Source organism: Neopelma chrysocephalum, unplaced genomic scaffold (genome assembly GCF_003984885.1).
Source record: "Neopelma chrysocephalum unplaced genomic scaffold, ASM398488v2 Primary Assembly neopelma1_23, whole genome shotgun sequence".
NCBI lineage: Eukaryota > Metazoa > Chordata > Aves > Passeriformes > Pipridae > Neopelma > Neopelma chrysocephalum.
The window spans coordinates 32015910-32043724 of record NW_020897691.1 but is presented as its reverse complement, the minus strand read 5'-3'; the positions used below and the strand labels follow the sequence as shown (position 1 = coordinate 32043724).

The 27815-nt window shown below is 40.5% G+C and overlaps 2 long non-coding RNA genes across 2 annotated transcripts in view; one reads left to right on the top strand and one right to left on the bottom strand.

Moving 5' to 3' along the window:
• Window positions 1–2850: 2850 nt before the first annotated feature.
• LOC113972021 overlaps window positions 2851–27815 on the bottom strand; it is a 61289-nt gene continuing 36324 nt past the window's right edge. Inside the window, exon 3 of the long non-coding RNA XR_003535738.1 lies at window positions 2851–3109. This is a non-coding gene — a long non-coding RNA (uncharacterized LOC113972021). The remainder of the gene's footprint in view (window positions 3110–27815) is intronic.
• On the top strand, window positions 3445–23452 carry LOC113972028. Its single transcript, XR_003535743.1, has 5 exons — window positions 3445–3457; window positions 10651–10652; window positions 14852–14856; window positions 18989–18993; window positions 23385–23452. It is a non-coding gene; the product is annotated as an uncharacterized LOC113972028 (long non-coding RNA).

Below are 27815 nucleotides of genomic sequence, written 5' to 3'. Positions count from 1 at the left end.
ACTCCTGACCGTACACCCTCCTCATGATGCTGGGTTTGTCCCCAGTGCAGTGGAGGGGCTGCATAGCCCAGCTAGCCATTGGCATGGAAGCTGGGAATGGAAAACAATTTTGACATTGGCAGCCTGGAGACCTGCCCTTCTCAAACACATTTGATGTTCATACATGGACTCTTGGCTGCTGCTGCTGGGGACCATCTGTTGGAATGGCTTTGTGCCTGATCAAATGGTGGTATGCCAGTTTCGCTGGGACATGAAATAGATGCCAAACAAAACGCGCCTGGTTTTACTTCCATTACAATGAATTCAAAGGACATGCTAATACTAATCCCCTTTTTAACACTGTTGTGGTGCCAGTTAAACCTTCATTTCTTCCCACTAGTTGCCAGGTTTCTACCACGTACTTAGGCTCTTAACGAAATCCAGAAGAAATCGTTACTGCTGATTTCGCAGAAACAGGGGCACTGTTTGCAGGAGTTTGGTGAGATGTGATAGCGCTAACAACAAAGGTGAATGCACAAGAGCTTCCTACACTTGTAAAATGGAATCCTTTAAGGAATTGGACTAGGACAATTCTTTGAAAATTGCGTATGAAACCCCATCCCACTATCATAAAATTTTCTGCCTGGTGGAAATGTGACTTATCAATTTAAAAGTGTTGTTGTAAACTAGGCATATTTTTTTTAAAAAAGCCTCTACCAAATTTGAGAATTATGTGAGTGCTAATCTGAGATGTTCTGAACACTTTTCTTTTCGCTGTAGCTCCAACCCTGGTACATAGTAAAATCTTCCATGCTGAGGCTGGCTTTGCTGTCTGGGTTTATATGACTAACTCCCTGTGAATGTTCCAAGTTCAGAGAAGTGTGATCCTGACCTCAGCCAAGATGAATATTATTGTCAAAACTGCCATCATTACAGCTACTGCAGGTTTTAAGATTCCTCTGGTGTTTGTGGGGAAAACCCATCTGCTACAGATGTTCCCTTGGGTGATGGGTTTTCTCCTCTAGTCCCACAGTTGATCAGGAAAACCTAAGGGAGCATCCCATGATGGAATTCCCTTTGCTCTTCATCCTGTCTGCTGTGCAATCCTAAGAGGCTGGAGATCTTGGACACATTCTTCACCATCCTCCTCCTCCCTCTGTCCCTATAGGAGGAGATGGCAAAGCCTCAGTGCTGGCCTCCCCTGGCCAGATCCCTGCTGTGTGCAGGATTCAGATGTGCCAGTTGAGGTTCGCAGTTTTAGGAAGTGCTGAGGCTTAGTCAAGGGTTTATTCCCTCAGTTCCTGGACTCATAATGATTTTAAGCACTTCATTTTGTTAATGAAGCAAAATTACTGTGCTTTTGTAATTTAATAACCTTAATTAACTTCTTAACCACCTTGCTTAAATTGCCTTCTTGCATATTCCTGAAGTAAAAGTTACTATGGAAATGTGAAAAAAATACCATACACAGTTAAAGAAAGTTGGGGAATGTGTAAGTTTGTGAATGTGGTTCAGCATTGTACTACCAGAAAGAAAAAAAATGTATTCTTTGAAACTCCCAAGTAATATGGCAGGGTCAGGAGCATAGGCCAATGAGTAGCATGTGGACTGGCTATAAAATTAAAAATAAACTTAAGAGTAAATGTGCAGCTAAATGCAGACCGTGGGGATAGGATGTGAACTTCAGCTATTTCCTGGAGCTAGTGTGGTTCCAAAGTTTAACAGCTTTAGCCTTTGGAGACCTGGAGGCGTGCATACTTGTGTTCAGTTTCTCCTCCTTTCATCTCCCCCCACTCGGAGCCTGACCACCTCCCAGCTGCCCTGCTCGCTCCATCTCTCCTTGCAGAAGGACACTCCTCTTGCCCTCTAACAAACATCCCACATGGCTCTTGGTGCAGAGCATCACTGCGCAGCAGCAGGGCCTCCCTTTCTATCCTTGTCTCCTCTGGCCTACCCCAGTAGGATTGCAGCCCAGATTCCCATTTTGCCCTCAAGGCCTGCTAGAGTGCAGAGGATTGACTGCTACCTGTGACTATCATCCAGGGATGGTAGCAGGTAGCTAGCCCAGCAGAGCCAGCTGCTCTCTGGACATGCTGGCTCATACCTGATAATTAAGCTTTTTATTATGAGAGAGTATACATATATGTATATGTGTGATATTTGTGCTTTCTTCTTTCACACAGAAATTGTTAGCAAAGTTCTGTTTTACCTAAAAAAATGTTTCTCTGTGTCAAAACTTTGGTGCTACATAGTTGTAATTTATTTAAAATATATTGGCCACTGCAGAAGGTTCAATTCTTCACATCAACAAGCTCCAGAGCTGAAACCTCAGAGGACGTATTTCTTATTTTTTCCATTTAAAAAAAGAGGCAGAAGAAATATTAATATGCTCTTAAGGCACTATTTTCTTTGACCGTGGAGCCTTAAGGTCTTGTCAAGAATTGGGATGATATATGAAAAAAATTGTGTCTGCTTTATGTGCCATGCAGTCCACCTTTATACTAATTTTCTATACACACTTTCTTCCAGTATTATTTTATTACAAATATGGTGTATAACAGTGTTTCAGCAGATACCAAAAAAAATCACCAATATGAATAAGCATATATGGTATTTTTAAATGTTTCTAAGAAATTTACTTAAATTAAGGATTTTTAGGTTCCCCCAAAATAATTTCGTGCTGTAAGTCAGAGAAGGCAGAGAAGACAGAGGCTTGCACAAGGAACTTGGGAGAGGAAAATACTGGATTTTAGGTTCTCCTTTCCTTTTTGCCTGGCAATGAAGACTTAATTACAGACTGGTTTTTCCATATAATGCCTTTATGTTTGCATCTCATGCAGCTATGTTGCCACTGACCCTTCAGGTTCACCACTGCTTTGAGCTTACAAAACTATCAATCCTGAAAATGATCTACCAAACTAATGCCTGTTAGGGACAAAGCCCACCAGCATGCTCAAACCCATGTCGTAGTAAGTAAGGCAGTTCTCAAAACAAAGAGGCTGGAAGTAATCCTGTATTTGGACTACTGATTGGAGTTGCATCACATGAAGTAACTCTTCATCTGTACAATCAATCTTCACAATGTTTCAACAGCTGGGGCTAGTTGTTACTTGCAGAAGAACATTATCACCTGTGAAGGAAACAGGACATCTGGAGACATGCTTCATCAGAATTTAGGGAGAGCTTTCTACCCAAAACTGAAGGGTAGGAGGAGGGAAACCAGAGTGAGGTTTTCTGAGCTATATATATTATTTAGTGTGTGAAACACAGAAGAAAAAGTATTTTGTAAATGAATTGTTTGAGGAAGCATTTCTCTGAAGTGACCTTTTCTTTTACAGTGCCTTCATGAAAAGTCAGTGAAAATAGCAGCTTCGCCAAGCATTTTAATAGCACCAGGTTGTACCCTGCAAACTGTTTCACAGGTTACCAGCTAAGATGGATTTCATTAAAAGATAATTTAAGTTCTTCTACAGTCTGAGTTATACTGAGACAAATCTAAGGTAAGCAAATGACTTCATGTTATCAATTAAAACATAAAATTGCCTGAACAATCTTAACTCTGCTTTATTGTACAAACACATTGTGGCACAGCCTGGAAGAACATCCCCATGTGCTGCTTCACCCCTACCCCAACAGGGGTTTCACCTGATTCTGATGGGATGGTGAAGGGGCATTTAAAATACTCAGTTTTGTACACAGCCTTTTTCACAGTATACTGCAAACTATAGTTCCCATCACAGGATTCATCTAATTAACTTGAAATATCATAAACCCCAATTATTTAGCCTCTGTAGGCATTCTGCACTCCTATCTCCAGAGAGTTGTTCATCTGACCTATTTTAGATAACCACTCAGGAGGAAATGTATCTCTTGATTTAGACTGTGTTTCATGTGAAATGATTGAACCTTCAGCTTCAGACCAAACACTAATGTGGTCTAGGATGATGAAAATTTTTTTTTCAAAATTTTATAAATTCTTTGCCTAAAAACAAAGTCTCCTGAAAATCATTTGTGAGAGTTTAGGGCTACCTATAAAGCTACTAGGTTCAGTGAAAAAGGTAAGGGGTCGTAAAGAAGATATCAGTCTTTGACAAGAGAGATGATGAAATGATGCAGTGAGTTCTTCTGAACACTAATATTTACTGTCATTTTTCAAACCTGAACCACTTGCCATAGCTTGCATCTTCAGTAAAAATGGTTCTCAGTTCTTTCAGCCAACAGACGTGTCCCCAGGGGTAAGCCCGGCCTGCAGCAGACTGACTCCCCCTTGGAGGATGCCTGCCGCGGTCCGAAGGGGGGAGGGGAGAAGGCCGCAGAGCTGCACAAAAGAGTATGAGTCAGTTTGAGGTTGTGATGCAATGCTGAGTTTAATGGGGGTGCACAAGGGTTTTATAAACTCTGGCGTGGAATGTACCAGAAAATGGGGTGGAGCATGAGACAGACAACCAGGGAACAAATAGGGATAGGGACTCAGGCGAACAGACGAATGGTAGCTCTCTCCTCTCTGCAGCCTTCTCAGCCAATCAGAGAGGGAAGCAGGGAAGCAGGGAGCAGGCATGCTTGGGCAAACCCGGGAAATACAAATCTCGGGGAAACATACAATGTATATATTTGTACACACATAAAAACTGCAAAGTCCGTATAATAAAGTCCTTTCAATTGCTGTGTGACTTTTTCCACTCCTGAAACTGCTCCCATCCTGAATCTTGCTCCTTCACAGATGCCCCTCTCTCAAACTGTGTATGACAGCTTCCCATGAGTATGGATCCTCCCCTTTCAGTTAGCCTGCAAGCTCACAGTTGCAAAGACTTTCTTTTACTGTCAGCTTTATTCTTTGCATGTACAACAGGTCTCTGTTCTTCATACATCTGTGTTATAGTAGTACTTGTTGCTTTTGTATTATACAGTTATCAACATCGTCTGTTAGCACTTGCATTAAAATATTTGTGCTATGTTTCCCCTTTCCACTCATTTATCTTTTATATCAAGAAGTAAATAACATTGCTTTATTTCACATATTCATCCTTCACCTAATCTCTTTATTGAGCCATATGAACTAGAAAATGTAAAGAAGTACCAGCTGATTTAGCAGTGAAAGTGTATTCTGGTCTATATGTTGGCTGGTGGATCATAAACCCCCTTGCCTCCAGCACATGCCTTCCAGCCTAAGCAGGACTGTGGGTGCTGGAGCAGTGCAAGCCAATTCCGCCATCAGGCATTACAGGCATTTCTCTCATTGGTGGGAAATATCTGGAAAATCTCTCTGCATTTTTGGCACTGTCAATCTTATGCTTAGCTGTAACTTAGAGATAAATTTTGGTATGTTCAGCTGCCATTATTTTGAATTAGAGTAGCATCATTTAGATTTTTTTTTTTAATAAATATCATTAAAGCTACAGATTCCAAAAGTTAGGACACATATTAATAGAGTGTGCTCACTAATCCCAGGAAGATCATGCCTCTTGTTCCATGGGATTTAGGCTTGTATCCGGTTCAAACATATTTGTGGTGTGAAATGTTAAACAGTGTTGCTGGTGACTAGTTATTCACAAAGGCCAATGCTGATACCTCATTTTTCTTGCCCTCACACACTCTCAGTTGCACTGGAAATTGCTCCTTGAAAACAAAACAAGTGAAAAAAGGCACGGCGTTTTCTTCCATGGTTAGTTGCCAGTAGTTGGCAAAATAAAAGCCTGGACTGAGAATTAAAGGCTTTTTCTGTTCTTGTTCCTTTGCCATACCAAAGGGGACCCATGACCTGCAGCTTGCACGGGTGGATTCAGATGTAATCTGGCTATTTGTGCCCTTCACCCTGAGCTACTTGCAGCAGCCTGTGAGACAGGGCTAAAGCATAGCCAAGTGACAGGATGCTGACAGTACTTTCTGGTGGCCACCGTCAAGAAACATTTAATTTATATGCTTTGTCATATGTGTACAGCAAGTTCCCTTGGCCCCTGTCAAAACTCTGGCAGGGAGAGCCAAGTCATGTCCCTTGGCTTGTCTCATCTCTGGCAGTCGTTCAAGCTTTCAGCTTGCCTTGGAGTAGATGACATTCACTTACAGTAATCTTTCATAAATGTTCAGCCTTCAGAAGATAGTGAGTGGTCTCTGCTACTTTATATTAGTCCTGTTTGAAGATGCTGGGTTTGAGGCCTGAGCACTTTCCATCCTTATGGAGATTGTCATGGGATAAATGGGGATGTCTACAGGTTCTGCAGTGCATTAGATTGAATGAAAATCTTTTTCTTATGAAAAGAGTTTTCTAAATTACTTTTTTATTTTCTTAAGAATGAGAGAGACATACTAATGCCCTACAAAAGAATTAATAATGTTGACTCGTGCTGGATAAAATTCTCCTTCAAGATTTAAACAATCAGATGTTGACAGTCATTCATCTCAGGTACCAAGCCAGCCAGATACAAGTCAGCAGACATATCCCTGTTAGCACTAAACTGAGATGGAGGCAACAGATGCTACCTCTCAACAGAGCTTATTAGACCATGCTCAACAGCATGTTGACATAGTTAGAAAGTATCCCAACTTCTTCTGGCCTGCAACTGCTTAGCTCATTGCAAAGGCAAAGGAGCAAGCAACCACACAAGACCTGGCAGACATGCCACACTGGGTTTGTGGAAGACTTTTAAAAGCATTAGGGTAGCCTGAAAGGTCTGTTGTCCTTTGCACTTTTGCAAAGTCTCCCCCTTGACTAGCACACTGTCCTAGTTAAGACAGCTGGGACCAGTTCATCACTGGATGGGTGTAACCCAAAACTGTGTATTCAATAGCCTTCCATGCCATTTCCCAGAAACTGTTTTCAATAGACTATTTACACCCTCTGCCCAGAGCAGCCTGACTCCTCAGGATATAAACTAGGTGTTAAGAGGCTTGCGAGATATGAGGGTGCCTCCCTGTTCCTCACACCCTTTGTGAAACTCCCCGCCCTGAGGAAAGTACTGGGCATTCCTGCCTGAACTGGACAATATATAATCTTGGAGTCTTGGAACTTTTGGAACCACTGGTGGGATCCAAAGGAAGACTGCAGACCACCGCTCTCGACCTAACTGCAGACCACCACTTTTCAACCAGACTACAACAGAACTACTCTCACCAACAGGTTTTCCCCTCTCCTTTTACTTTGGACTCAGGGGGGCCAAAGAACACCACTCTGTTCATGCCCCAGGGTGCTGGGTTATACATTTGGGTTTTGTGGGTTAAAACCAATTGTTTGTCTGTATAATTGTACTTATTGTATTATTTTATTAAATTGTTATTCTGACTTATAATCTCTCTTTTGAGTTGAGTTCATTTCCCCTGCTGGTTTACCTTTAAACCAGCACGCACACCAATCCCTGTGGCTCTCAAGCCACTTGCATAGCACACCACTTGTTTGTACTGAAGATGGGTTGTTGTTATTGCACACGTACACTGACTATGGACCGAGTGTGTGCATTGGACATTAGGAAACCTCTTACACAGAGAGGTAGTCATACCATTCAACTAATAAAAAAGAGCTACTGGAAGTAAACTGAATGAAAACTGCACTTTTATCCACGTTCTCTCTTCCTGCTCCCTCCATCTGTGCCTCAGGCTTGTGTGCTGCTTTATGTTGGTGCTTACACTAATACTGCTTTTCGTATGTAGGCAGCATATAGTGCCTTGTGGGTACCTGCTGTGGCTTTCAATGCATAAATGATAAATTATTGTTTCACTTTTTAATCCAAAATTATTTAAAAATTTATTATTGTAGCCAGGTCTCATCTTGCAGCAGTCACTGCCCAAAGAGTTGTCATGCACTGTTCAATGTCAAGAGCTGTTCAATGATATTATAACTCACATAGTCTAAAACTAAAATAAGGATGCTGTGTATGTTTTATCTGATAGTGATTGATAATTTAAATTAATATCTTCAGTATTTTATGGAAGGGCAGATAAAGTAATTCAGAACACAGAGAAGATAATTCCAGTGCTTTTGGAGATTTGATCACATTAAACAATTTGTACATTAAAAAAGTCTAAGTTTTATGGGTTTGGAAAAAGATTTTCTAAGCACATGTATGTGTTGCTTTGTTTAAAATTACAGTCAGCAAGCCAAAATTACATGTTCAAACTGACCAGTCTTATGGAAAACTAACTCTGAGATCCAAGTGGTAGCAATGCAATGGTGACTGCCATTGCAACTGTCTCAGGTGGCACTGGCCAATAAGCAGGGCTAGACAAGATGAAAACAAAATGTCTTAAAATGAGCTATCTTCTTCCAGCCATTTCTGGACTGTTCTTGACCAGTGACTGGTTGTGTTTGAAATACACCATTTCAAAGTCTGCCTGTGAAGACTATTCCAGAGACTAACAGATGCACTTTTCCGTAAAGTTTATTTTTTTCCAGTCTAGTCTTTCCCCTGTATTATTTTTTTCAGTTACTTCAAGGCTCTAGTAAGGTGCCAGAGAAAATAACAGCAGAAGTTCTGCAAGATGGAGAATGGAGAATTAAATAAAAAGACACAGGGGAAGCTACTGCTTGTAGAAAGACTAAGTAAAGGAAAGATTTTTTGGTAAAAGCATCAGCCAAGTATGCCGTACTTATCATTCTGTCAACTTTTCTCTGTGAGTTACAAGTTGTTTTCTTTCTAGAGCTTCACTTTTCTTACCGCAACAGTGAGAACAAGCAGAAGGTCTAGGGTACTTTGACTCAAAGCACAATAAGATATTTTCATACAGGATTTCCCTGTGTCAGTGGGCATCAAGGCAACCAATGCCCAGCTACAGTTAGCTACCAACTTAAGCTTTTGGACAGAGATGACCACTCTACTCCACCAGTGGTTGTCTCTCCAGGGACAAGTAGCCAAGATTTGGACCACCATTATTGTGACTTGTTTGCTTGAACACAAGTCCCAGAAACCAGCATATTATTATCTCAAACTCATTTTTTCAAAGTTTATATCTGTCCTGGGTGTATGTAATTTCAAAATATTTTGTTTGTTTTTCAGTCATTGAACTTTTACAAGACATAGTATGAGGAAAGGCACAAAAAGTGGTTTCTTTGTATACTACAGTATCACAAACCACCTGAATGAACTTGATGCAGAACAAGATGTTAGATTGGCTGTACTTACTCCTACAGGTCATTTAAAGGCAAATCTTTACAGACTCAGTCTTTGATTTTAGCCCATCCACCAAAATCCATCTATTTGATACCATTTTATGACAAATATGATGACTTCCGAAATTAGAAGTAGGGGCAAAAGCCTAGCTGTTGAGATAGGGATTATTCCCTAAAGTTATTAAAACATGGTGTCTAAAGGCAGATGGAATGACAGTGACCTGAAATAACAGGAAGCTGGCCTCAGTTATAAATCTGGAAGGGGCTGAGGGTGATGGTGATGGAAGCTTGTGAGCTGTATCCAGAGCCATAAAATATAGCCCTGCCCTTGAATGAACTGGAAGACATATTTCGGTCTACAACAAGTCAAAGTTCAAGCATCAGTGGCCTTCAGGACCTCTGTTCAGATCTTGTTCAGATCCAAATACAGAAGCTTTGGAGTGATCTTTTTACTCTACTGCTAAATTTTGCTGGCACCTAAGTCTTCCCATCTGTTCAGCTGTGGGCTTTCCCCAACACAATCACTAGCATTTCTCTTGTGAAAAATGGGAATGAGAGAGTAAACTCTTGCATTAACTTTAGCCCTCTCTTGGTAGTCTGGAAGGGAGGGCTGGAGAATCCAGACTTTTGCAACTCTTTTTTTTTGCCTTTGAATATGCAGTGTTTTGTGAAATCTGTTCTGCAAAACGGTTAGCAAAAAGTAAAAGGAAATTGCAAGGGGAAAAAAAGAAAGGAGTGAAGTAAAAACAGAGCCAGATAAGAAATAATTTGCTTGAAACTGTGAATCTGAATTATTCCATCAGACAGGGAAAAAGCAAATGAATGCTCTGTATGGAAAAATTGCATGCTGATGATTTATAGGGCATGAGAATTTCAGAGATTCACAGGGCATATCTGCAGAGCTCACATCCAGCTCAGGCCCAATGGCAACAGTAATAGGGCTTAGTCTCCCTTTGCCCAGCACATGCTACTAGTTTTCTTAATGGGGAATGATGAATTTCTGGAAGGATCTCCAAGGGATACAGTATGCAATAAAGGTCTACTCCTTTTCAAAAATAAGGTAATATCCATATTAAAAACTGTGCCTTGATGAGAAAAATGTTAGTAGACAAATACAGTCTGAGAGGCAGATTGAGTCAGAAGATCTCCACTAAAATTACCAAGTCTTCTAATTAAAGCATTATGTGAACTTCTGGCTGCATTCCGACACATCACATACATCACTAACACAGGGATTCATGACGCGCTGAGGCCAATCTAGATGCTGGCTCTCCCCCTGAAGGACACTTCCTCCATCGACTGCTTTGCTCTTCTTCACTGCTGGCTTCCAGCCAGGGCAGGCAGCAGAGGTGGCTCAGTCTGGCCATGCAGCATCTGGGTACCAGGAACCTGCAAGAGGACATGTAACCTGCACCAGAGAGGAGGAGGGCTGGATTCTTTCTTCATCAGTGGCTCATACTGTGAGTTGGTAGTGAAAGTGCACCCCAGAAGTACCTGTTATGATGTGATATGGTGAGCTGATCACTCTACTTGGAAATAGAAGATTCTTAATGGGACTGAGCTGTTGCTCACAGCGGTGGTGTTCATGCCAAGGTCTTCTAACGCTGCACGTGATCATTGCTTTTAGTCTGATTTAGAGGATGGCTAGTGGTAACTATCTTTGTTAAAAATCTGTTTTACTTTGGTGGGCCTGCCCTGGATCCCCAGTCTTTTGAGGATGGTCCAAAGTGATTTTAGAGTTCACACTCAGTTTCCTCATGCCCTGATTGTTCACTGTGTAAGTACAGCAGCACTGGCAAAGGGAGGAGGATTCTTAGCCCTTCCTACTTCACTGCTTAAGTCCCATGGGTTTTTGTGTTGATACACAACACTAGGGCAGTAAATGGGTTACATGACACCACAGAACAAAAAAACCAGAAAGGGCATGCTGCTAGGTAAGGAGTATTTCTAGTCTTGCTTCCTATAGCTCTGCTTAGAGGGGAGGACAAGGAGTTTTTCACTGGAAGTTACAAAGATTTCCACTGTGGCCACTGGTAAGGAGTCACACAGTTCCCCAAGATCACTGCTGCCAAACTTGAAAGCTTTGTCGTCTCCCTCCATTTATGGGCAATATCCCTAATTCACCCACTTTATGACTACAGGGCAGCAGGAGAAATTTGCTGTTCCAAGCAAATTTACACAGCACCATGCTAGAAGCTGCTTCCCTTCAGCAGCTGTGTGCTTTTGACTGGTGCCTGCTGGTGGTAGGTACTGCATGCACACCCAAGAGGTCAGAGTGAGACACCAAGATGACTAACTGTGCCTTCTGGAAAGCATTCTCAACAAGACTACTGTATTCCCACATTTGCATTTGAAAGATCTTGTACACACTCACATTTTAAACACAGTCACAGTCAGTGCATTAAGGTGTGAGAGATTTACAGACCACATTTGAAATTTTAGCCTGCCCATTTTATAAACCCCATATATTAAAAAAAAAGAAAAAAAGTAAAAATCTTTGTGATACCTGAGCAGATATGGAATTACATGCAATTTCTGTCTGATTGTGTTTTGATATACAGCCCAAAGATTGAACTTTCATCCTTCTTTCCTAACAGTTGTCTGAAAATTATAAAAGCATTGAACTCGGCCACCTTTGAATCACCAATGCTACTGTGGTGATTCAGGTTTTTCTTTGAAAATGCTGAAAGAAGATCATACTCCAACAGGAGAAAGAGGAGACTTAGTATTTTTCCTGTAGGCCTTCACAGTACTCACATATTTGTTTCTGTATTGGTAGTGATTCAGATCACAAATGCCTTTGTCCATTTCTCTCTCTCTGCTACAATAACCCAAGTAATTAACTAAGTGAAGAGGCTGTCAATTAAACACTGATACTAATCTTGGCATAAAAGCTACCTTAAGAAACACTGAGCTGGAACATATTTTACAGTGACACCACTGCCTTCATTCAGCTCACTTCTCAGACAATTAAGTGCTCCAAATGTTTGTGTGTCATCTGGGCAACATTAGTAGCATGAATGACCCCTGCTATAGATACAGTCTCTGCAAAGAATGCCTGGGAATACAATGCCTATTGTGGCAGCAAGGCTGATTTTATCAACCAGGGGACATTATATAGTTAATTAATGCCAAGATCTTTAATGATAAGATTGTCAAGGACAATTAAGAAGATTATTATAAGTGTCCTTGGTAACAAGAATGCAATACTGATTTTAGCTTACTTTCACTAAGTGTGGCTTAAAGGTCAGTTTCTCTGAAGTGTGAATACTTAAGCATTCTTTGGATAGATGTCATTATACATTAATCTCAGAAGGAAAACACATTTTTCTAATCTAACTGTGCAGTAAGTGAAAATTAGTGTGAAACTCTTGCTAAGAAATTAAGGTAACATATTTCAACAAGAAACTTCTAGCCAGTGTCACATCCTCAGCAACAGCTCTGGGGCCATATTCTGACATTAAGTCAATGGAATGACTTGCTCCAACTTCAGCCCATGTGATTCAGAACCATGACCATGCAGTCACTAAATGGACAGATGTAGCAGTGAATCTACCTTGTATGGGAAGCTGTGGTTTGAGTGTGTTTCAAAATGGCTTTTTGTGGTCCCTGTGCTGGCTCGTGCTTTCTTCTTCCCAAAATCCCCCATGGCCAGTTCTTATCTCTGTCTCAGGAATGTCCTGAGAAGATATCAAGAAGTCTTCTCATTGGACCTTTTAACCCCTTCCTGCGATTGGGTGTCCTGTAAGCCCCCTGACCCCGTAATTGGTCACTCTGTGAATCCTCCAAGACCTATATATGTAACTGCCTCATCAATAAACTCTCTCTCGCCTCCTCTCCAAGTCCCGTGTGCTGTCTCTCTGGCTGCCATGGGACTGCCTGGGTGGGGGGAGGGGTGAGCACCTAACCCCTCCATGCGTCCAGGACCCTGAAGAAACCCCTGGAGCTCGAGTAACCCCTTCCCTATCCACCTCAAGCCTTCAGAAATGGAACCCCACAATGGGAGGAATGCACCCAGAGACAGACCCACCTCAGTCAGCACTGTTATGCTCACTAAGTTTCTCCTGCTTTTCGCCTGCCCAGTATTGGATTGGATCTAGCTTTACTGTGTCTCACTTATGCATCAAACTAAAGCTCAAATGGCATTTGACATAAAATCTCTCTGTGAACCGGATAAGCTCACAGAAGACAAGTGATGGATACTGGTAGCACAGTTTGCACCTTGAATGTTGAAATTAAGAGAGGAATTAATTTTGTCGTTTAGAACTGGAGAAGGGTGTGCTGCAAGATGACATTTTAGCCTCCTACAATGACACCGTAAATGCAGGGCAATTTATGATTTAAATTTTTCAGTGACTACATGAAAGATGAATGTGGTTTTCCTACCACACTATCCCTTAGAGATTAATTTAGTATCTGGCTTCTATCTGATGGGCAAAGTATTAATCACTGATTTGAAAATAAAGGAAACACATTTGGCAAGGTGAGAATACTGTGATCTAATGTTCTTTTATGTGGTGGGAGCAGACTACAGCAGAGATGGGCATACCTGAAACTTGAATCTTGAAAAAGCTTTTAGCAGTTGCTAACAAAATTGGAAATCAGTTTTAAGTGGCATTGTCTGAGGAATGGATGACTAGTAGATACAATTCCACAGATATAAAGAAATAATTTGCTTAGAAAAATCTTTCATAGTTAAAGATAGATATGAACATTTGATAAATATTTTTTTAAGTTACAGCAGTTATAAGGACGGGAGAAAAGGAAAGCTTTCAGCTATAAAAAGCAATATACAGTTTCCATTCAGAAAAATTAAAGCAATATCTAAAATATCACTAGCCATTTAATTAAAACTAAATATAAGGCATTAAAAACCACATACAATAGATAAATCCATGCCAGGCATCAAGATAATATAGAAACAGATGGTATAATTAGAAACGGGACGCAGAAAAAATTAAGAGATTTAAGAGAGACTGCTATGCCACATTTAAAACAAATGGTTCTCTAGGTAGTTATAAATGAAAGAAGAAGTGTATTGTTTGCGGGAAAAAGAACAGAAGGAAAACATTTATTAAAATTACTTACTTTCGAAACCAACAGGTTTAAACTTGCATCCAGAATTCTGAAGGATAAGCTAAGGAGTTCTTCAGATCAGAATTTCTAATTTGTTTTTAAGTACAGAGTAATAAACTTATCTTCTTAGATAACAAAGCATAGAAAACTGATTTTTTTTTTCTTTTTTCTTTTTTTTTTAAAGGAAGGGGAGGTAACTGAAGAAGTTGATCAAGGGAAACTTGTACCAGTTACCTGGTGTCAAACCTGAGCAAACTAATGAAAGTCTGTTTAAGACTACCAAGAAATAACTAAGTTCAAGATCCCCTAGACTGAGAAACTACAAGCTACAAAAATGTGGTTATAGGTAATCAGCAGATTTTGTGGAACGTTGGTCTTTTTAAACCTAAAAAGCACTAAGTTTACGTGCTGGTCAATAAATGCAAGTATTTTCTGAAAGTTTAACTTGGATTTATCCCAGGTATCTGATATAGCACTAAATGCCACATTGATTTTAAAACCCCAGTTGACTCTGAACCAGGTACACGTTCTGTTTGCCAGTGCCTGGTGTAACGGATTGGGAAGCCTGTCCACCACCATAATACAAAACAGGAGTTAACAATGGCATGTGGCCTTGAAAGCTGCTTACATGCAACCTTGCTTGCTCATCCCTGAGAAGGTAAGGTCTTTTTTTTTAAAGGATTTTCCAGAGGAATTAAGATCTGGTCCTTCCTTTTAGCACAAAAAGACTGCTGCTTTGCATAAGGAAGTGAAAAGCTGGAAGCCACCAAAGGGCTCCGTACACAAGCATCCCACCTCCCCTGTTTGACAGCCTCCTTTTCCCTTTTTTTCCTTTTGTTCTCTCACACTGCAGATTCACTTTAGGTGTCTCTGTGAGGTCCTAAACTGATATAAAAATATGGTTTAGGTGAACCAAGGCTCCACACCTGGGGACAGAAACAGAGCTAGGAGATGTCAAAAGTCAAAACTGGAAGTATAAAATTGATAAATATCCATTACAGTTGCCTCTGCTTCTTCTCTCTCTCTCTCCCATACCCTATCCAGTCATTATTTCCATTTGTTTCTGAACTTTTATCAGCTCATCCCTGCACAGAATGCTCTGAAGACTACTTAGGGCTTTCTGTAAAAAAGTTGATTCATAATCTAACTTTTAAGGCGGCAAATGTTTGTTTCACTACATGTACCACCACAATTGTCAGTGAGCATCCCTTTTGCAGCTGTATCATCACGTGCACCACTGAGAGGAGAATCAAAGAGAGAAAAGAAATGCTATTGCAGCTCACTGGCCAGTGACACACACCACCACAGGGACTAAATTCTCTACTGGTTTACTTCCATTCCTTCAGGTTGTTTCTGAGTACAGATGGGACTTAGAGAGTAAAAGGCTAAGCCTGGAAGCCTAGCCATTTGCCACCTCCGCACCAGAAACTGTGTATACTAGCAGCTTCAGAACCCTCACTTCAGTTTACTCTATGGACTTGGAAAATTGAGAGGTTTATTTGCATGTTAGAAATATAGAGAAATTTTGAAGCACCAGCCATACAAAAAAAATTGCACTGATGCTTTTTTAAAACACAGAAATAATCTGTTTGCAGGAATGTGGGAAGAGTAGTGAATAAAATCAAAAGTAGTGGGGTTTTTCACAACAGTTCATGTTCAGCACCAAAACTATTTTGCCATCAAGCATATACTGATATAAGCAGCAGCTGCTTCTCAGCAAATCTGTTTTCCTTAAATTACCTTATAATTGTGTTATTATTAATCATTCACATGGCAGTTAAATGGCAAAGAAATTGGGATTCTGATTGTCCATTCACACATGAAAATTTTATTCAGCAAGCTGCCTTCCTGACAAACTGGTGGATTGCTTTTGCTGGCTCACAGACTTGAACACGCAGCCTTTCTGGTGCTGACAGATTCCATCTGCTCCCCTTTAATTAATATCTAATATGTAAACCATCTAATACATGTAACACTGCATAACAAGGGATTAAGAACTAGAAGGTAGCTCTTCATCATAACACTGTGCCATCTCAGGATCTCATTATGAACGGTAAATGGTACCAAAACCTAGTGGGAACTGCACACTAGTAGAAACAGCAACATGTAGGTACTCTGACGTATATGAACACAGACACAAAATAAAGTGGAAGGTGTAGCAGCGTTTATAGATGGATTCACATTGGTACTGCTCCAGCTCAGAGATATCAGCTGATTTAATGCAATTACAAGGAAGAATGGGATCTACTAATTTGTGTTCCCAATTATTGCTAGCTAGATAAGAAGCATCATTTCTATAAGACTCTGGTGCAATCCATTAAACCCATTAAAAGTGCTAATTAGCTCATGTTCTACAAATGAAACTGTCCAGGCTGCACTTTATTGTCTAATACCTGCCAATAGTCAAAAGCTGGGGATGAAAACATACAAAGATTAGATTCTAGGAAAGCCCTACAACCAAATTAAGATGTCAAAAGTGAGTGAGATAAAATACTCTTCTGCATAACAACAGCTGATGAACAGGCATGAAATTTATGTGGCTGGGGGACAGGGCTTGCCACTATTCATGGCTGTCTAAGTTATGTGAAAGGTCAAGGCTGCTATGTTTTCATGATAACATCTAAGCAGAACACAAGCATTTAGAGAGTCTCATCCACACATCTATCTAGTGAGTTAGATTAAACTCATGCAGAACAGCTGCAACAAGGCTTGCAAGGCTCAACAAAGGGCAGGAAGATTAGGCATCTTGATAATAAGACATGAAAGACCCTAATGGCAAGAGGAGAAGGGAAACTGTGCTCGCTAACCCATGGCAATGACAGAATCATTATTTGAAACCTCTGAGAAATAACTGGAAGAGAGGGGGAGGGACAAATGGAGGGGACAGTGTGAGATCAGCACCTCCTGGCAGAATTGGTCGTTGGTTTTCTGCAGCATGTGAGCTACAATCTTGTGGTATGAGCTCTTGAGCTAATAATATTATTTTAAGTTGTACAAGTTGTTCTCCATTTGCTCAGAACGGATCTGGAAGGCCAGTCTGAAAGCATGTTCACATGAAGCTTCTCTACACTGTGGGCTGAGCATGTCTCTGAGAGGAAAGACAAGAGAACTGCTCACATGTTCTTAAGATACATATGTATGTATTTGCTTGTCCCTCTTACCTGCTCCCAGTTTCAGAAGTTCCAACACTATACAAGAGAGCACAGGAGCCCATCATTCACATCATCTTCAGTGGGGACAGGTCAAAAGCTTGAACTGAGGAAGAGGCATGTGTCCCCCTTGAGACTGATTTTTCAGTCACTGACTCTTGTCATCGAAGTGGAAAAAAAAAGGAGTGAGTGCAAATCCACATGAGCATACTTTAGCATGTGCCCCACATCTCTGTTTCTTAGAGCCTGGGTACCTGTCAGTATACATATTTAAGAATCAATGAAAATAAATAAATAAAATTCATGGAGACCACTGGCATATGGTAATGAAGTGCCTCACAAGAAATACACCAATGCTACCAACTACCCCAAAGTGCAGAGATCCAAACTTACTGCTAACAAACACCACTGGAGTTTTGAGCATGTCAGAGGTGTTCAACAAATACTTCCCAAAAGTCATATTTGTTTTGTTTTCTGTCACCTATCTAAACTTTTCTGTTACCACTACTAACCTTTTTCCATACTGGAAAGGTGTATCTTTGTCAGAGGATGCCAGATGGTCTGTCTGTTCATGCCGTCCTTGTCCTGTCCTCTTCACTCTGGTTAATGGTCATGTTTACTCTTGCCTCAAACACTTCTTAATAAAACATATCAATATTGTGACAAGGCACACCTTCCACTTGCCTGAAAATGCCTGAAAATGTTCAAGCATTTCATACTCAGTGCTATCTGTAATTTAATACTGTCTTGAGAAAATACCTAGAGTAAGAAAAAATAAAAGCCCTAGTCCTGGTCTTTATTCAGTTATTCCTAAAATAGGTGGGTTTTCCAGTTATTTTGTTAGTGTGCTAAACAAGCAGATAAATTCCTTTCCAGTTCTGTTGTTTTCTCTGAATGTTTTTGGAGAGAATGAACCTTTACTCAGTTATTTATTTTGCTGAGATTTCCTTTATAGTAGCTTTAAGATCAGTCCTGGATTTCCTAATCCTTTCCTTTTTTCCTGCCACAGGCTAAATCCATTAGGTAGTTACGCAGTCATTTACGGGCCATTAAATCTTCCTTTTGAGAAGAGACTCTAGTTAGAGTTTCACTCTTATCTCTGTTTCCGATCAGAGGAGGAAATCCTGTTACTTCGAGTCTGCCTTGAAGCCTTCCATCGGCATCATGCTCTGCAGGAGAACACCTATCCTTTTCTCCACACCCCTGTGGCATCCAAAGACCCTGATAAAGCAAGCATCAGCTATCTGCCTGATCTCCGTGTTTTCTCCCTTGGGAGTGGTCAGCTTGCAGCAAGCAAGCTGAAATTCATATTTGCTGCAGCAAAGCCTTGCTCCAGACAATATGCCAGACAGCACAGGACAGTTTCTGGGTTTGAAGCCATACTCTTTTGGGGAGGAACCTTAGACTTGCACTGGCTAATGGATGATATACTTCAGTAAGGTTGGGGAGTAGAAGTAAAAGTGAGGCCCTTCATATTGATGTAACAAATTGATCAGAATGATACCATAGACTAGGTAGTCCCAACAGAAATGTTTGGGAGCATCAGTCCATAGGTTATCTAGTCTTTACTTGCTCACCTATCAGCTGCTGCATTCATAACTGCAGACAAAGGAACTCCTCTGTGTGGGTCCCAGGGGGTGGGGGGGGAGAGGAAGGGAAAAAGTTTGTTAGAAAGCAACACTTGCAGTGGAAGTAGAGGCTGGAGGAGATGGCCAACCCAATCCCACCAGCAGGAACAGATGAGGAACAGGAATTTAAGTGGATAATCCCATGGACAGCAGAAGCCATATAGGGAGGTTTTCTATGGCCGCCTTGCATGGATTTTCTGCTTCCTAGTAATCTGGTTGAGCTCAAATTACAGCATTTCCTTTTGGAGAAAGTACTAATCTTGGTGTGTTTCCTGCACTTATTTGATAGCTTTTTCAAGATTTAGGAGTCCAGTGTCATGGAGCTTTCTCAAGATGGGAGTTCAATATCATGGCAGTCTCTGTTCTCCATTTAGATGTTTTTGAACTGGACAACAGCATGCAAAGAGCCACATATACAGACTAGGCAGTTTGCTTACAGAAATCTTACTTTTCAGCAAATCAGGCTGAAAGTGGTTTGACCATATGCACTTGAAATCGAGCTAATTTCGTGATAGGCTAGAATATAGCTTTGGGGAAAGATCTCACTCAGCCCTAAGTTTTGACTACTTATTTTCATATTGATTTAGCCATCTCTCTTTTTTTTTTTTTCATCCCAATAGAACTTTGCAATTTTGACATGACAATTAATAGCTCCCCACAGATAGACAGAGAGCTCCAAAGACCAAAAGTAGTAAAAATCAAGCTTGTACCTTGAGGCAATTGAACTCAATTGTATACCTTGGTAATATCATACCAATAGAAGGGGAAAAGTGTGGTCATATGTCAATGAAGTTTCACAAATTGCCAAACAAAACTGAAGAGATATTTTCCTGGTTATGAATAGTTTGGGGTTTTTTATTATTAAACAAAAACTTCAACTTTTGCTTTTGAGGAAAGAGTGCAAGCAGGTTGAACTTGTACAAAATAAGTAGCAGAGAAGTTACCAACTCCTGTGTTTCGGGCAGGATCGCTAGTGGATTTCAGGCATTTCTGTCTTATTTAATCACCATTAACTGCAGACTGGAATGCTGACACCATGTGTAGTGAAAGCAAAGAGTGTAAATTGGGCATGATAGAGGTTTCTTGATGCAGGAAGGAAGTAACACAACACTGAACAAGCTCAAGTTGCACTGTGAGAACAGAATGAATAAGAAAACCTGGTCTCTGTCACAAGAAAACAGAGAGAAAAAAATAGATAATTAAAAAGAGGCTTAGAAGGAAAAGAGTAATGAAATGTTTCCATTTTACTTCCTAAACTGATCTTTTGAAGTAAAGAATAGATATACCTTTAAAAGCATGTTATGTTTTAGTTAAAATAGCAATTTAAACAATTATCATTAATCAATTAACATTCAATTTAGTGAGAAAAATCTTATGCTTAAGTGCCAAAGTCCTTTTTCCAAAAGTTTTCAGCAGCACAACTCTTAGGAACACTTACATTCAGAACTTCAGAGAGGGATCTTCAAACATCCCTGACAGTTTGCTGGGAACCCAACACAGCCAGTGAATAGGAGTTCAGGATGCAGGCCCCACTGGGCAATGAAATGCCTAAACCCTGCTGGCCTAAATTTCCTGCAGTATATTTCAATATGAGAAAAGCTTCTTGAAGCTCTGTCCTCAGGTTTATGACATGTTTGAACAACATTCTTAAAGTGTACTTCTCAAAAAAACCACATATTGTTATCTTTTTACAAAGGTGTGTAGTGATAGGACAAGGGCAAATGGCTTCAAACCAAAAAACTGTTGATTTAGATTAGATATTAGAAAGAAATTCTTTACTGTGAGGGCAGTGAGGCACTGAAACAGGTTGCCCAGAGAAGTTGTGGATCCCTGGAAGTTTTCAAGGCCAGGTTGGATGCAGCTTTGAGCAATCTGGTCTAGTGGAATGTGTCCTTGCCAATGGCAAGGGGAGGTTAGAATTAGATGATCTTTAAGGCCCCTTCCAGCCCAAACCATTCTATGGTGATGCCATGATGATTCCATCTACCTTGTGCCACCCCAGTGTATCCCACACAGAGAGGTAAAAAGTGACTTTGGGCACTGGTAATGATATTGGCTTGTGTTCCTCTGTATCCCAGCAGACCAGGCCTTCTCCCAGCTCATCCTGCCTTAGGAAATGTTTCCCCACTCATATGCCCTGGTGGCACATCCAGCCTACCACACGGGCTGTACGAAGGATGGATGGTCCCATGGATGCAGGTCATTGGTGCAGTGAGCCTTGGGGTCCAGCACACCCTAAAATATCTATGGACCCTAGGAGAAGGCTTACAGTGGCACTTTAGTCTTCTTTGAGAAGAAGAGACACAGACACAGACAGAGGAAGACTCAGACATCAGGGGAGAGGGGATGACAAGAAGCAGACTGGCATTTCCCCCAGTTTCCTGTGACTGTGATTCTGTTCCTAAGCCCAAAACGCTGAACCTTCTCATCAGAAATAGTCTTTGGAATCCTACTGTCCATAGAGATTTTAAAACTGACCTGGTTTTAGCAATTAGGTTCAACCTCACTGGAACTAATGGAGCTATAGAAAAAGATTATTTTCACTGTACACAGCTAAACCCTTGCTGCCCTAGCAAATAATTTTTCTCTGAAGTGAAAAATTCCGCAGGCTGAGCAAGAGCAGCTCCTTTGCAAGCAGCCAATTCAGAATTACCTTGACTCAAAATCACAAAGAGGTACTGAACAAATTTACAAATCATTCCAGAGTCTCGCCCACTCTTTTTAGAACAAAAGATATTGTTTAGCTGCTCTGATATTGACAGCCTTGCTCAGATATTCAGCACCATATGAAGAATCCTCCAGAGAAGACTGTCATCAAAGTCCATAGCATACCTCTTAAAGCTGTTATAATATAGACTCCACATTGTTTGTTGTATCTAGCTACACTATGCTACAAAAAAGCCTCCTTTTTATTACATGTCACCTCATTTTACCTCCATAAAGAAATGTTTAGGTTTCTATCCTTTTGAATGTGACTGAATAATGCTACTTTTTATTTATGAACATATATTTTGAATTTCAACTATAGAACACAAGGACAGACCCAATGAACAGCTCTATTATACTTAAGAAATTGAGTTTCTATTCATAAAGAGCTGAGTAGCACCTATTAGATGGTTTCCTATACAAAAACCACTGAATACCTCCAAATGAGGCTGACTATATCAAAACACTAAAATGTGAATAGGATTTGTTCTCAAAGGAAGGACTGAATGAAAGTAAAACTATACTGGTATATCTTGTAATGCAGCTATTTACAATCTAAGAAGTACCTTTACCTTGGCTTAGAATCACTCTGATTTCTGCTACAGTGTTTTTGTCATAAATATGCACCTTATTATATACAGAGGAAGGACTTCTGTGAACAGCATAAAGGGCACATTTACACACTAATTCCACTGACTAACGTGATGTTTGCCACAAAATACAATACTTGCCATTTTTCAGATTTAGAGTACCTTAACCGTGTGTTCATATTTTTAATTCTCTGTTACTACTTTCAAAAAACATGTACATGAAAAAAGTGACTGTAACAATCTTTGATAATAATTTTTCAAGAGTTATTCAGGATAAGAAGACTTAATTCCCCAGTTCAGTGACAAAAACAGTCTCTCGAGTGGCAAGTCTGAACCAAAACAATGGGAAAAGAAAGGGGATAAAATATTTCACTTTGTATGGAAGCCACATGCAACCTTACCAAATTGTGCATCAGGTAGCAAAACACAATCGTAGTAGAAATTTTCAGAGATAGACATTTTTCAGGGATGGAAACATATGTTTTCATACAATACTTATGATTGCCTTTTTTTCCCAAGCTGAATTTTATCATTTGCCAAGGATATGCAAAATATTACCACTGATCTGTTAGTGCTCAATAGGCCTTGTGTTTAGTTTGAAGTATCAGTGTGCAGACTAATGGAAAGCCTGGATCAGCAGCTGTAACAAACCTTTGATGAGGATGAAGAAGGTGAAACACAGGTATTGCCAATTCAGCTCTGTGATGCCCGAGAGTCTCCTCATGCCCCAAAAGATCACCATAGAGGAGGTGATCCTGCCCCTCTGGATCCCACTGGAGCCTAGTGAGGCTGCATCTGGAAGGCTGTGTCCAGTTCTTGGCTCCTTAGGACAAGAGAGATCTGAAGCTCCTGGAGCAAGTTCAGCAAAGGGCTACAAAGATGATTAAGGGACAAAAGCATCTCTCTTATGAGGATAAGCCAAGGGAGCTGGGCCTGTTCAGCCTTGAGAAAAGATGACTGAGAGGGAACCTCATCAATGCCTATAAGTATCTGAAGGGAGGGTGGCAAGAGGATGGACCCAGGCTCTTCTGCAAAGTGGTGCCAAGCAATAGGACAAGAGGCAATGGGCAAAAACGGATGCACAGAAAGTTCCACCTGAATATGAGGAGGAAATTCTTTACTGTGTGGATGACTGTGCACTTAAACAGGTTGCCCAGAGTCTCCTTCACTGGAGATATTTGAGAATCATCTGGACGGAATCCTGTGCCATGTGCTTTAGCATGACCCTGCTTGAGCAGGGAGGTTGGATCCGATGTCCCACTGAGGTCCCTTCCAACTTTACGTATTTTGTGAAAAAGCAGAAAGCAAAATCCAGGGCTGACAAGAACATAGATGGTAGCTATTTTACTGGGTTTTCAAAAAAATGAGGCAACAATAACTCATCCATGTACTAATAACCAATAGAGCACATGTCAGTGAACAGGTTCCCTTCTTCAGTTTGAAGTGTAAGTGAAGAATTGCTACTTTATTGTAGAGTGAATAGAAGCCCAGGGTAATGAACAAAAGTGTTTTTCTTCCCCAACTCAAAATTTAAAAGGCAAGGTTCAGTCATTTGGTGATGCCACAAACTTTTTTTAAAAAGTTTCTGTCTAAAATGTTTAAGTTCAAGAAGTTTTTTGACTTAAAAGGGGTTATTGTTGTTGTTGCTTTATAAAAATCTAAAACTCTGAAGCACAGTGACCATATCCTTCAACAGCAAAGCCACTTAGAAAAAGCAATATTGCTGCTAATGGAAGTACTGTTCAAAGGAAGAACATTACTCCTTAGTTTTTCTCCATAGCCAGCATTTGCTACAAGGGGAGAGACATTGATCTCTGGCTTGTGGTGGGTAAGTACTAGATTGCATTTATCAAGTAAAAGTCAAAAATGCTTTCTATGTTGCTTTTTTTTGTTAATGACATCTGCTCTGTTAAGACAGCGGCTGTTTGTTCCCTCTACTCTAAAATACATATTTTGGTCACAAAACTGATTCTGCTGGGTTTCTGAGTGGGAACATCCCACAGTGAATACCTATGTCCACCTTATGTTTCACTTAATTTCTGAACATTATTGGTAGTTATCCTGAATTATCAAAATTATAAAGATTTTTTTTCTTAATGAAAGTTTATTAGCCACAGAGTAATAGAGGCTGGGATCAGTTACAAGCAGCTAGAAGTGGAGTTATTTCCCACTGTTAGTAAGTCTGCCAGTGATTACTAAACCTTTGCTATATCCCACAGAGATTTTGATCAACATCCCTGTAGATTCCCCATTACCTTGCAGTGCAAAAGTTTTTCCTGTGTTTCCTCTCCTCAGAGCAAGGGGAAAGCAGGACTGAAGGGCTAGCTTTTGACTGTAGGAGGCCTTATTTTAGGCCCTTTATGTGTCACAGGTTTCCTGTCCATTCTCACAGAAGTTGCATGAGGTCAATCACGCAATATAGTCCCAAGCCTTGGGGTCTGGAAGTAGATTTGTGTGCCCCATGAGACCCAGGAAGTTTGATGCCAGGCAATAAGAACAAGCTCCACTAATGATGCAATCTATCTCTGAATTTCTGCTGCCTTATGCAGAAACTTTGGGCCGCCCGGAGTTTCATAGCCCTATGTCTCATCCCTGAGTTAGGGAGTAGGAGGTCCTTGAGAAGGTTCAAACCCTCAATGTCTAGCCTCCAGGTTCTGCAGCAATGCATCTAGCCTTCACTGTCCCTGAGGGGCTCAGCTAGGAGCTCAAAGGGTCAGCAAGACCAATATCATGCAAGCAGGATCATGACTCCATAGCAAGGAAGTGCATTCACTCAAGATCAATGTAAAAGAGGAGAGAGATCTGCTCTGAACCCTGATTCCTGCTCACAACACTCTTGATGAAAAATAGATATGCACTTCAAGGCCAAGGGCCAGAGCACAGGGTTTTCTTTCCCTACTGCACCAGACTGCAAAGCACAAGTTTGTTTTCTCTCTGGCTGACTCCATTAACCTGATAGTCCTTGCTGAACAGTGGCAGAGCCTCAGTGCAGATGTGGACAGTACTTCTGACACCTTGGTCTCACCAAGGTGAGGTTTTAATGGCTTAGTCTTTCTTATTTCTGGGTGCTTTTGTGTACCTGAGCTTGAATGTTCTTGTGCCTCAGCTTTCCCTCTCATGTTGCAAAATAAACATATTAATAAAAATAAGCAGGTATGAGCTGAACCATGGGAATCACAGAAATAGCAGGTTAGTTACAACATACCCCCTCAGCAAAGAAAGCAGGTGTCAGTGCACTTCAGTTGTAAGTATGTAAACATGAGGTCAAAATACTTTTAAATTTCCTTTTTGAAAAGACTCCAACAAGAACCTTGCAAAACTATTGCAACACAGACCAAAATTTTCACAGAAAGGCTGATTTGTGATTTGCAATATCAAAATCTTTGAAAAACTCAGGTTTCAAAAAGCACAATAGAACAGAACCATCAGAATGCATTACTTGTTTTAATACTTTCTAATTTTTCAATTCATATTGATATTGTTAGTGTTCACTATATTTTTATTTGAAGGATGTTTGTTACAAAACAAAACCCATCTTGAATGGAACATTTAATTTTGATCCTCTGACAATTTCATTTCAGATCAACCCAAGATGTGTCTGAAGATGGCTTTTAGTTGTCTGAACCAAAGTCAAATATCTTCAAACTCTGGATTCTATGATTCTGTGATTCTATGATTTGAGAGTTGATTGTCCATTATGTGAGGTAAACAATGTGTTGTCCTAACATTAGGCTATGCTGAAACATCCAGACAATTGCAGGTTTCAGATGCATTTTGCATTAAGTAGCGCCACCTGTTACACACTACCCAATGTGAAGTAGTGTTTTCATGCACTGATTTTACAGCCGTCACCACGAGTAGTGGATTTGGGTTCTTCACAGAGATTCTGGTTAAATCAGTCTGCTGAAATATGGTAGCAGGCTGATTATAAGTGAATTGAGAATATTTATTTAAACAATTTAGAAAGTAAACTGGTATGGACAGCCTAGTACAACAGGACTACTCTGCTAAATTAAGTTTAAAGGAAAACAGGAGGAGCTTCTACTCCTGAATGTGTGTTGAATTCAACTTTGCTTCATTTTATTTTACTTGAAATATATTAGAACCTTGGCATGTTAATTATCAATGGCAGGCTAACAGTAACCAGACCCTTATTAGTGTTAAATGGGTTGGAAGCTGATGGTGTAAACTATTTCTGTTTGTTTTGTTTGAGCAAACAAATTATTGTGACTAATTATTAAACTTAGCATTTGAAGAGCTATTTTACAGTATAATTGTAATTTGGTATGATTATTTGGTGGTAAAGGCTTTGAGCTGTGTCTTGCCTCACACTTAGTTGTTTCAGAAAGGAAGGAAATAACTGTCAACTCTACAGATAGTCAAAGCTCAACTCTGACCTAAGACATGAGCATTTGCCATGAGACATGCTTGTCTAATCCTAAGTGCCTGGTTCTGCTTTGAGATTCTCTAAGATGCTGGAGAAAGCTATGTGAGACTGACAGACACAAGACCTACAGATCTTTTTCTGAAGTCAGTAGGGGGTCAGGTGGAAGAAGGTTTTCAGAACAGTCTTTAATTTTGGAAAAAGTTACAATCTAGGTTGAATATAAAATCACTGCCACTGAGGGAGATGATGTATGTTAGATTAAACAGATAAAATAGACTTGGGAGGAGGTAGACTTGTGATTTTCTTTTCCCTTCTCTTCCACCATCTCACCATCTGGCAAAGAACCTGGTACCGGGAGTTATGTGTCTGTACCCCCTTTCCCCTTTGGGAGAGGGTCTCCCTCTTCCCACCCACTCCCCAGCTCAGGGATCCAAGTAATTTTCTCACCACTGAGTAATCCTACACACAGGGAGATTTTTGCATTAGCCTGTTTACTTCCTTTTTACTCAGCACTACACTGGAGGAATTAGTGTGAAAATAAACTGCGAGTGCAAAGTGACAAAATGGGTCTTTGTCTTACAGTTCCATAGCTCAGGCTCAGCACACACAATGCAGTCCCTTGGGTTTGTTTTGTTTTCTTTTTCCTTTTATTTTACTCATTTACAGACAGCACAAGAATTTTAAGAACATTTAGAATGTCAAAATTGGCACCTCTAATCCTTCCCATACAAGGGAAATGGTTCTTCTGCAGCTCCCCATCCTCCTCCACCTGGATTAGCCATAAACCAACAAAAGCAGATTTTCTCTAAGGTTGGGTGCCTAAAACAGGGCTAGGTGACATACAAGACAGTCCAGGTGAGTTTAATGTTTTGTCTATTGATGCCTTGTCAGTAACACCATTGTATCTTCAAGGGCACCATATCACTTATCCATCCCTCAGAGGACTCAGTGCTCTGAAGTTCTATGAGTTAAAATAAGTTAAAAAGTTCATATTGCAAAAACACTAAACGTTTCACAACAGCCTCACACACCCCTCTCCTCCAGCAGAGTATGTGAGAATATCAGACCCACATAACCCTTTTCAAGAAAGTGCCCAACTCAAAGTGGACCCTTGGGAGCCTTGCTGTGTCCATATTCTAGTCACTTTTCATTGCAGAAGCCCATAATCACTGTTAGAAACCATTTTCCCCTACCTCATCTTGT